This window comes from Sceloporus occidentalis, unplaced genomic scaffold, assembly GCF_023333645.1.
Source record: "Sceloporus occidentalis isolate IW3139 unplaced genomic scaffold, rSceOcc1.0.p SCAF_80, whole genome shotgun sequence".
Taxonomy (NCBI): Eukaryota; Metazoa; Chordata; class Lepidosauria; order Squamata; family Phrynosomatidae; genus Sceloporus; species Sceloporus occidentalis.
In genome coordinates, this window is record NW_028317060.1 from 4,468,824 (window position 1) to 4,480,829 (window position 12,006).

The window sequence follows — 12,006 nt, forward strand, 5'->3', positions numbered from 1 at the left end:
AATGCAGCCAATGTCTTTTAACTAATTGGAAATTGAAGTTACCGAGTGTTAGACGTATGATTGTTTTAGCCTTTACCCATCTTGAGAGTTTTTTTAGTATCCTGTTGATATGGTAGCTATTAAATTATTTCAGGCAGCAGGTGGGCAATAAAACTAATAGAAATCAACAGCTGATCTGGGTTATGAAGTTGATCTCGTAATAGAACATGAGATATTTCATCCTAGTAAGTATCAGTTCAGCCAAAAGCTACCATACTATTTAAAAAAGCAAATACCTTAGCGAAAATCTTTATGAAGAAATTTAAATGCCACCATGCAACCCTTGTGTAGATGCAATGCCAATATTATTTTGAGACATAATTTATGAAATTACTACTAGTATTTCAATCTTGCTCAGATTATTACAAGTGACATTATAATGAAGACAACATGACTGTTATTGCAACCTTTATCTTAACATTTGTTTATTGCTTCCAATTAGACCGTGAGACAGAACACTGAGGTTAAAATAATAGATTAAATACCTTATACCTAACTTACACCTATCTTTTTCTGTATTTGTCTGACATTAGTGCTTAAAATAAGATATCGTATATGCCCGATTATGAGACAAGGGTTTTTTCAGGTCTGACTACAAGACTGAGATCCAGATCCCCCGCAGATCCTTTTCCCCGCAGATCCTTCTCTCTGTCAGCCGGTGGGCGTCTGTGCGATGCGCGCAGACAACCTCCGCTGCTGCCTCCACTTCCTTTGGGGCTTCTATGACGGAGCGCCGGCATCACATGACCTTCCGGTGCTTATTCATAGAAGCCCCAAAGGAAGTGCGGGCAGCAGCAGTGGAGCTTGTCTGCGTTCATTGTGCAGAACTCCACCAGCTGGCATATAGGGGGGTATAAGGCATATCTGGGGCAGATGTGCATAACTAGGGGCAGGTTGGCAAATAAAAGGAAATAAAAACAAAAAATGAATTTTTCTCAATCATAGTTTTTATGAAATATGAAAAAATATAGTTTACATGTGAATTAATTTTTATTAGTAAAACTTTTTTCTTATAGGGTAGTCTTATATTCATGCATATTCTTTTTTTCCTAAATGAATATTCATGATTATTCTTATAATTGAGTAAATACGGTATATACATATATTTACAAAATAAAATAGTCTGTATAGATCGATGTATGGATACTTGATTATCCATTAAATAGTAGGGGTAGTTTTTAAAATTAAATATCATTGCTATAGTTCTTTAAAAAGTGCAGGCCACAATAGCTGGTTATTTTGAAAGCCCTGAAGGCCGAAGGCTAACTTGAATTGCTTTGCTGTAGTTGGCAAAGGTCACGATTCATAAGGTAACCAGTTTTTTTCCATTTTATTCAGACCCATGTTCTTTCATTTTAATGGTTCACACATGGTAACCCCTGGTAAATTCCCAAAGGAACAGAATTTGCCATCTTGGGTTATCTGTCTTGAGTGATCTGTTAAATCAATAAATATGACCTATAATTTTCAAAAGGAATATAATACCCTTAACTAAGATGTAATGTATTTTGAGTTATTTCTAAAAGAAAAATATATTGCTGTGTAATATGAACAATGCAGCAACTTTGGAAAAAATCCAAAATGTAACCTACAGTGTGAGTCATGTCTACTCAGAAGGAAGAAAACCAAATGTTTCTTTTCAAGTTACGTCGGGACCATCAATATATCTAAGGAACACGTTTTAATTCATATTTGTAGAATATAAAAAATACTGAGAAGCTTATCACCTGGGCAGTGGATTTTACAGTTAGAGATTGTGAAGAGGTGGTTTATATAACACTTACAGTACAAAACATATATTCATATTTTTACTTTAACCCCTTAAGGACCGGGCTCATTTTTCGTTTTGTACCCTGTGGGGCCGAGGCTGTTTTGACACTTTTGTGGTGCTTGTGTTCAGCTGTAATTTTCTCCTCACCCATTTAGTGTACCCACATAAGTTATATATTGTTTTTTTCAGGACAAGATGGGCTTTCTTCAGATACCATTATTTTGATCGTATCATCTTATTTACTATAAAAAAAATTAAAAAAACATGGTGAAAAAAAAACCACATTTTATGACTTTTATTTGAAAAATCTTTTACTCACCTAAAAAAGCAAGTAAAAAAACTAGCTAAATAGATTCTACTACTTGTCCTGAGTTTAGAAATACCCAATGTTTTTATGGTTTTTTTGCTGTTTTTTGTAAGTTATAGGGCAATAAGTACAAGCAGCGTTTTATGATTTCCAAATCTTTTTTAACAAATCTGGTCATTCTGCCTCCATCTCCTCTTTGGAACATCTTTGAAGCCGGTTAACTCAATTTAACCCATTCAAACCATATATTTTTGAAAACTAGACACCCCAGGGTATTCCAAATGCTGTTATTTTAACCCTTTCCATGCACCAATTATACAACTACACTTTGTCAAACTTTGTAATAGTAATTATTTTTTTTTTTTTTTCCACACAAATTGTACTTTAGTTATAGATATACAGGTGCTGGTATATGTCACTGTCAAACAACACCCCAATATGTGTTCAGCAACATCTCCTGAGTACAGCGATACCCCACATGCATGGGTTTGTCAGATTGTTTGGCTGGTAAAAGGCTACTTTTGGGGCATGCGTAATTCAGGTGGTCATTTGGTCATTGTGCCTCCCTCTCCTCTTTGGAATATCTTTGAAGCCGGTTAACTCAATTTAACCCATTCAAACCATATATTTTTGAAAACTAGACACCCCAGGGTATTCCAAATGCTGTTATTTTAACCCTTTCCATGCACCAATTATAGAACTACACTTTGTCAAACTTTGTAATAGTAATTATTTTTATTTTTTTTTCACACAAATTGTACTTTAGTTATAGATATACAGGTCCTGGTATATGCCACTGTCAAACAACACGCCAATGTGTGTTCAGGAACATCTCCTGAGTGCAGTGATACCCGACATGCATGGGTTTGTCGGGTTGTTTCAGATTTAAAATGCCACATTTGGGAAGTGCGCTTTTTTTCTCCATTTTGGTCAGTCTGTACCTATGCCCTATCTTTGAGCTAGGCCACTCCAATTTACCCCATCAGCCATTTTTTTATATATTAGACACCCCTTGGGTATTTGAAGTGCTTTTATTTTAACTCTTTGTTGAGATTTTTGAGAAATTTTAGCACTTGCTCAAAATAATAAACTTTATTTTTTTATTTTATTTTATTTTTTAATACTTTTTTATATTTTTTTTACACATTTTGCTGGTACTGAATGGTTCATCTAGTGACATCACTGCATAATTATTTTTAAATGTTAGCACATTTTTTTTTAAATTTTTTTTCCATTTTTTATTTATTTTTATTTTTTTTGAATATTTTACTAATCACATAGTGATTAGAAAGCTGGGCTCCATTGACTTGCATGGTTGAATGCAGTACCTGTATTCAACCAACAAGTGGAGCCGGTTCTCTAGAGGGTCTGGAGACCCTCTAGCGAACTTTTTCGTCTTTATTGTTTTATTTCCCGGGCCGCCACCATCTTGCTTGATGGCGAAGATCTCCGGCAGCGGCGGCTGTGACCGCTCTCCGGAGCGGTCACAGCCCACCCAGAGGTAAGTGTTTGGTGTCGCTGGATGCCTCCTGATCGAGGCATTCCAGCGACACCATTTAAGTTTAGGAGGCGATCGTTGATCGCCTCCTAAACGCTTTTAAAACGGGCGTCCGCCGCCATACAATGTATGGCGGCTGTTGACGCCCCGGGGAGGGGCCAGACATGGCCCCCGATGCCGATCTCAGCCTTGCTGAATGCCTCGACATCGAGGCATTGCAGCAAGGCCGTTTAAGCGAAGAAAGTGATCCTTGATCACTTTCTAAGCTTATTTCATTTTTTGACGGTTCAGGACCGTCAAAGGTCATTTAGTGACCTTCTTGTTATGACGGTCCTGAACCGGCAAAGGTCGCGAAGGGGTTAAAACATTCTTAAAATAAATAAGAACAGTACTAGTACACACCCTAAGTAGTAATACTGAACAAAGAAACCAAAGTGAATGCCCAACTTTCCTTAACATGGGGGTTAAACTATTGAAGCTGTTTTATGTAGAATATTACTGCATCCTTCTGCTTAACACTGCAGCCAAACTCAACCAAGTCATACAGCTCATGCTGCCATTTTTTATTGTAGTAATCCTTCTCTATCCCTTTATAAGCTACTTTATAGAAGATCTATAACAATCTATATAACATCATACATTTTATTGGCATTTTGTGGTTAAAAAAACGTGTTAACGTTATATGTTATTTTTATATCCTCAATGACACGGCCATGTGAAAAGGTATTTGCCCCTGCTTGATTTCTTCTATTTTGGCATATTTGTCACACCTAAATGTTTTAGATCAAACTAGTTTTGATATTAAAGAAAACTTGAGTAAACAAAAAATGCAGGGTTTCAATGATGATTTCATGTGTAGAAAGAAAAGACATATTCAACCCTACCTAGCCCTAAGTGAATAAGAACCCCCCAGTTACTAAATCAACCAATTAATCAAATGTAATATATAATTGGGCTCAATATCCATAGACAAACCCAGACATGATTACTGCCAGTAAACATCATTTAAATAGAACCTGTCTTGCTAAGTTAAACAGCCTAAAACTTGCTAAAAGTTATCAAGAACAGAACAAATGAGAAACAAAGTCATTGATATATATCAGTCTGGAAAGGGTTACAAAGCCATGTCTAAGGCTCTGGAACTCCAGCAAACCATATTTTATGGACTGAGTCAAAAGGTTTTTTGGGGAGACATGGGTCCCATTAAATCTGAGCTTCAGCTTTCCAACACTGCATTCCACAAAACAACATCATACCAATGGTCACAGGTAATGTGATGGTCTGGGGCTGGTTGTCCAACAGGACCTAGGCAACTTGCCATAATTGATGGAACTATGAATTCTGCTCTTGTACCAGAATACCATGAAGGAGATCGCCTGGCTATTAGTTCGTGACTTAAAGCTCAAGGATCATTGTCCTGGGTTATGCAGCAGTACAATGATCTGAAGCATACAAGTCCACTTGAGGTTCAAAATAAACAAAATGAATGTTTTGGAGTGGCCTAGTTCTAGTCCTGACATTAATCCGATCGAGCTGCTGTGGCATGACCTTAAAAAGGCAGTTTGTGCTTAAAAATCCTTCCAATATTCTAGTAGTTAAAATTAAGAGTAGGTATGTCAAGTAAAAACCTACCAATGTGTGCAAATTATCTATTAACTATTACTGAGTTCATAACTATGTTCTGTTTATTATTGTTCTTATTCAGTGTTACACTAAGGCAGAAGAAATACATTTATTTTACCATTGTAGTCATGACCCAGAAGATGTGTTAGAGTCTACGGGATGAATGAGCAAAAATTCTCACAGAAATACTCCAAAATCTTGTAGAAAGCCTTCCCAGAGGAGTGGAAGCTGTAAAAGTGGTACCAACTACATATTAATGTCAATGTATTTAGAATGCAATGTTATAAAGATATTTGTTGGTGTAATGGTCTGGTGTCCCAATACTTTTGTCCATATAGATCTACAGCAATACAGCACCAAAGTGCTACTCTAGCTGCCACCTAGATGCTATGATACCACACTATGATTTGTACTTGATCATCAGCTTCCTTCATCTTGCAGTGTTGTTTTGTTTTGTTTTTTAAAGAAATGAAGCCCAATGACAAAGTGATTTTTAATGTATCTGTTCTTGATTCACTGTACTAGGTAATCCATGTGTACAATTTTCCCCTCTTTAGAGTCTGTTTTCCCCCTGAAAGGTTCAAGAGGACAGAAGGGGCAGCTACAAAGTATAGAAAAATACAGTAATGAAAATAGCTCTCTCTTTGTTCTTTTGTTCTCTTTGACACAGCCTATCATACAATCCCTTTTGTGTGTAGTACGCCTTGGTTTATTTTAGGATCACTATTCTGTAGTTATGCTATTGATGATAAGAAACGTCTTATAAGCTTCATAGGTTTAGGGTTGCTCCGAAGGAAAAAAATATTTTGACCAAATAATGCTTCTTGGCTTATGCATCAAAGTCTCACCTTTACTTTAAGCACTTGTTGGTTAGACAATTATGTTATCAGTAGGGTGACCATATTTCGTAACTGCCATTCAGGGACACTTACTTTGCATTGCATTAAATTTACACAATCACTGGCTACATAAAAAGGTCATGTTTTTATTCTTTCTTAATGTATAAGTAAAACATATATTGGTGTAAATATATTCTTGAAAATAAAATACTAAAAATACAATAAATTATAAATATAATCTCTCTTCCAATTGCCAACATTGTTTCAAAAAACAGGGTCCTATTGCCAACCGTGTACCAAGAAACTCCTTCCCATTGCCAACCTTGTCCCCTAACAGCTATCCAGTACTAACTGTAACAAAAAAAAACAGATTTCCAGTGTCAACACCTATCCCCTTACAGCTTCCCATTGCAGCCTTGTGCAAAAAACAGCTTCCCATTGCCAACATTGTCCCAAAAACAGCTTCCTAGTGCCAACTGTCCCCAGTTTGGTAGCTTACCAGGCTGAGCTTCTGTCACGGATCCGGCACCTGGCACCGGCGGGCGGATCACCACTCTCGGACGCCGTGTTCCCGATCCCACGGTTCCCGGTACCGGAGGACGGACTGCCGTCCGCGGTATCCAGAAGCCCAAGACCCCTTCCCAGAGCTCCGTTGCCGGCAGTCAAAGAATCTGCCACCAGCACGGGACTCAAGGGGTTGAGTCTGGGGATTCCCCTGCCGGCATACTCACCTCCTCTTCTGACGGCGACTGCAGGAACTCTGGGGGCGCGGCTATGCCGTGTGGCTGGTATCGGGGTGGTGATGGACGGCTGAGGGCTCGGTCGTGACGTCACCTTGGAGTCGGGGTTTCTGATTGGCGCCGGCTTTAAAAAGCCAGAAATCCGTTTCTCCTGCGCCCTGTTGTGGTCCTCTACTTCGTTTGTTGCTGTGCTCCTGATCTTCGTTAATATTGACCCTTTGCCTGTCTGACTACTCTTTGGATTTTGATTCTGTACCTCTGCCCGGTGATTCGTGTACCAGTTTGGCTTGTCTGACTTCCCGTTTCGTGTCTCGACCCTCTGGCTTGTATGACTACCTGATCCGTGTACCAGTTTGGCTTGTCTGACTACCCGCTCCGTGTCTCGACCCTCTGGCTTGTACTACTACCCTCGGTCCCATTCTACCTGTGGGGTTCTTCTGGAGATTCCTTCACCTTATCTACTCAGTAACTATATCTACCTGCCCGCACTTGGCCTCCTTACTGTTGGGATCCTCTAAGTCCTGGTTCTCTGTTACTAAGGACCCCTCCCTTGGTATCAGGGGATTGGGCAGAATAACTCCTGAGGTGAGTGCCATTGTGCGGGTAGTCCTGACATTACAACAGGGTCATGGATCCTTCTGAGCTGAACAAGGTACTGACTTCCCATGATCAGCTTTTGGAATCTCATGAAGTACGCTTTCGGAACATTCAAGATACCCTTGACCAACTGGCTCGGGCTATGCAGGTCTTGGTCGCCAGGTCTGACTCTGGGCCGGGAGCTGTGGCTTCCAGTCAGCCTCCCTCCTCCATGTCTACTCCTAATCCTTCGTCTGCTACTCCTAGCTCAACCTCGGTTCCTGTGAAACTTCCGGCTCCTATGCGCTACAATGGAGAACCTGAATCCTGTCATGGATTTCTTAATCAATGCTTGATCCAATTTGACCTCGTTCCCCATATGTTTTCTTCGGAAAGGGCCAAGGTCGGATATTTGATTTCATTATTGTCTGGCAAGGCCCTAGCCTGGGCTTCTCCACTGTGGGAAAAGAACTCACCTTTGATCTACAATTATGCCTTCTTTGTTACTGCGTTTCATAAGACCTTCGATGTTCCTGGTAAAGCTGCTACTGCTTCCCTAACCTTGTTACACACTACACAAGGAACTCGTTCTGTAGCAGACTACGCCATTGAATTTAAGACTATCGCCGCGGAGGTCACCTGGTCCAGTGAAGCTTTGATTGCTGCTTTCTATGATGGACTATCTGAACGTTTAAAAGATGAACTTTCTACTCGTGCTCAGCCTCTGGATTTAAAAGAATGTATTTCTTTGGCCTTGAGACTCGATAACCGCATCCATGAGAGACAGTTACAGAGGGCCAAAAAATTTGGCAGAATTTTTTTTCGATCCACTTCTCCCTGTGCTCCCTCGGGAATCTCTGCCTCTCCGGTCGTTCCTACCGAAGAACCTATGCAGCTGGGGGTTACCAAACTGTCCCTTCCTGAGAGGAACCGCTGTAGGTCTGAAGGCCTATGCTTCTATTGTAGGCAGAATGGTCATTTTGTGCGCTCATGTCCTAAAAGATCGGGAAACTACCGCGCCCAGTCCAAGTGAAGGAGCCTTGTCTGGGTGAAGAGTTCACTGCTCCTAAACTCAAGAATTGTTTTCTAGTCCCCATTTCCTTGGAAATGGGGGTGAAGATTTCTGTTTCCGCCATGTTAGACTCGGGAGCCGCTGGCTCCTTCATTGACTGTACTTTTGCCAACCAGCACCGGATTCCTCTTTCCAAGTTATTTCCTCCCATTGCTATTTCTGCTCTTGATGACCATCCATTACATCCTGCCTACATCACTCAACAGACGTTGCCTTTGTTGTTGTCAGTGGGACTCATTCATCAAGAATCTATTTCCTTCCATGTGATATCTTCTCCTTCATGCCCTGTTGTCTTGGGACTTCCCTGGCTCAGATTGCACAATCTTTCTATCAACTGGCTTTCGGGAGACATCCTAGGATGGGATTCTACATGTCATAATCGTTGTCTTTCTAATTTTTCTATGCGTACCTCCATTTCTTCAATATCTGCTCCACTCGTACCTTGGGCTTACCTTGGATTTCGGGACGTTTTTGACAAAAAACTCGCGGAGGTCCTTCCTCCCCACAGACCTTATAATTGCCCGATCGACCTCCTACCAGCTACAATGCCTCCTAGAGGAAGGGTATATCCGCTGTCGATTCCTGAATCCCGAGCATTAGAAGACTACATTAAGGACAATCTGAATAAGGGCTTTATCCGCAAGTCCTCCTCCCCTGCTGGCGCTGGATTTTTTTTTGTTGCCAAGAAAGATGGCGATTTGCGACCTTGTATTGATTATCGTGGATTGAATTCTATTACTGTCAAGAATAAGTATCCACTTCCTTTGATACCTGAATTGTTCGATCGTCTACGAGGTTCTTCTATTTTTACTAAATTAGACTTACGTGGGGCTTACAATTTAATTCGGATGCATAAGGGTGAAGAATGGAAGACTGCCTTCAACACCCGAATGGGACACTATGAGTACACCGTCATGCCTTTTGGACTGGATAATGCTCCCGCTGTTTTTCAAGAATTTATTAATGATGTTTTTCATGATATTTCTCTCCAGTTTGTTATAGTCTACTTGGATGATATTTTGATTCATTCTTCTGATCTCCAGTCCCATCGTCAACACGTTCGTATTGTCCTTCAACGTCTACGTCAAAATCAACTTCACGCTAAATTAGAAAAGTGTTTGAAGTGTCCCAACTTTTGTTTCTCGGTTACATTATTTCGGCCCAAGGATTCAAGATGGATCCCAAGAAACTCTCGGCCATCTCTGAATGGCCTCAACCTCGTGCCTTAAAACCTCTTCAAAGATTCCTTGGTTTTGCCAATTATTATAGAAAATGTATTAAAGATTTTTCCAAAATTGTTGTGCCTCTCACCCAAATGACCAAGAACAATTCAGGCTGTAAAAATTGGTCTCAAGACACTGTTCATGCTTTCGTTCTCCTTAAACAAGCCTTTGCTTCAGCTCCTGTGCTTCGTCATCCGGACATTTCTAAGCCATTTATCATCGAAGTCGATGCCTCTGAGGTGCGGGTTGTCGCTGTGCTTTCGCAGAGAAAAGAATTCCGTGACAAGCTCCATCCTTGTGCTTATTTTTCTAAAAAAATTTCTCCTGCGGAAATGAACTACGATGTTGGCAATCGTGAACTTCTGGGTGTTATCATGGCTCTGCAGGAATGGAGGCATATCTTGGAAGGTGCGAGGAACCCTGTCACCATCCTCACAGATCATCTCGGTAAAGCCAAAACGCTTAATCCTAAACAAGCGAGGTGGTCTCTGTTTCTCTCGAGGTTCCAATTTTTCATCTCCTTCCGTCCTGGTTCTAAAAATATCAAGGCCGATGCTCTCTCTCGTCAGTTTGTCTCCGAATTTGATGAAAAACCTCTTCCTGAACCGATCGTGCCTCCTTCACGGATCGTTGCTGCTGTTACTACCCATCTGCACTCTCCATTGTTTTCTCGTATCCTGGCTGCCCAGTCTACAGTTCTCGTCCACAGTCGCTGGCCTGTTGATTCCCTATTTGTTCCTGAATCTGACCGTGATGACGTCTTAGCTTGGGCTCAGGCGTCCCTGCCTGCTGGTCATCCTTGTTCTAGCCGCACCTGCAATATTTTGCGTAGACACTTCTGGTGGCCTACTATGGTCCGGGACTGTTATGACTTTGTTGCTGCCTGTATTCCTTGTGCTGTGTCCAAGTCCTCCCATTCTAAGCCTGTAGGTCTGCTGCTTCCTTTGCCTATTCCCTCCCGTCCATGGACTCATTTGGCCATGGATTTCATTGTCGAACTTCCTCCTTCGCGCGGCTACACTGTTATTTTAGTCGTCGTGGACAGGTTTTCTAAAATGGCTCATTTTGTCCCGTTGCCTAAATTGCCCTCGGCTCCTGATTTAGTTCCTCCTCTCTTAGAATGTCTACAACTTTTCATGTTTCCTTACTTAAACCTCTCACTTGTAATCGTTTCTCTAAATTTACTCCTCGTGCCGGGGCTCTCCTTGTCGACTCGCATTATGAGTATGAAGTACAAGCTATCCTTGATTCCAAGACTGTTCGGAATTCTGTGTTTTACCTTGTGCACTGGAAGGTCCTGAGGAGAGATCTTGGATCCCTTCTAGGAATCTCCATGCTCCTGCCCTACTTCGGAGGTTTCACTTGAAATTTCCGTATAAACCGGGATTTTTCGGCCTTCTGTCACAGATCCGGCTCCCAGTGTTGGGGGGCGGACTGCCGCTCGCAGATGTCGGGTGCCGGGTGCCCGGTACTCCGGCACCGGCGGGCGGATCACCGCTCGCGGACGCCAGGTTCCCGATCCCTCGGTTCCCGGTACCGGAGGACGAACTTCCGTCCACGATAGCCGGAAGCCCAAGAACCCTTCCCGGAGCTCCGTTGCCGGCAGTCAAAGAATCTGCCACCGGCACGGGACTCAAGGGGTTGAGTATGGGGATTCCCCTGCCAGCATACTTACCTGCTCTTCTGACGGCGACTGCAGGAACCCTGGGGGCGCGGCTATGCCGCGTGGCTGGTATCGGGGTGTTGATGGATGGCTGAGGGCTCGGTCGTGACATCACCTTGGAGGCGGGGTTTCTGATTGGCACCGGCTTTAAAAAGTAGGAAATCCGTTTATCCTGCACCCTGTTGTGGTCCTTTACTTCGTTTGTTGCTGTGCTCCTGATCTTCGTTATTATTGACCCCTTGCCTGCCTGACTACTCTTTGGATTTTGATTCTGTACCTCTGCCCGGTGATTCGTGTACCAGTTTGGCTTGTCTGACTTCCGGCTCCGTGTCTTGACCCTCTGGCTTGTACGACTACCTGATCCGTGTACCAGTTTGGCTTGTCTGACTACCCGATCCGTGTCTCGACCCTCTGGCTTGTACTACTACCCTCGCTCCCATTCTACCTGTGGGGTTCGTCTGGAGATTCCTTCACCTTATCTACTCAGTAACTATATCTACCTGCCCGCACTTGCCCCCCTTACTGTTGGGATCCTCTAAGTCCTGGTTCTCTGTTACTAAGGGCCCCTCCCTTGGTATCAGGGGATTGGGCAGAATAACTCCTGCGGTGAGTGCCTTTGTGCGGGTTGTCCTGACAGCTTCGCTCAGTTCCTCCA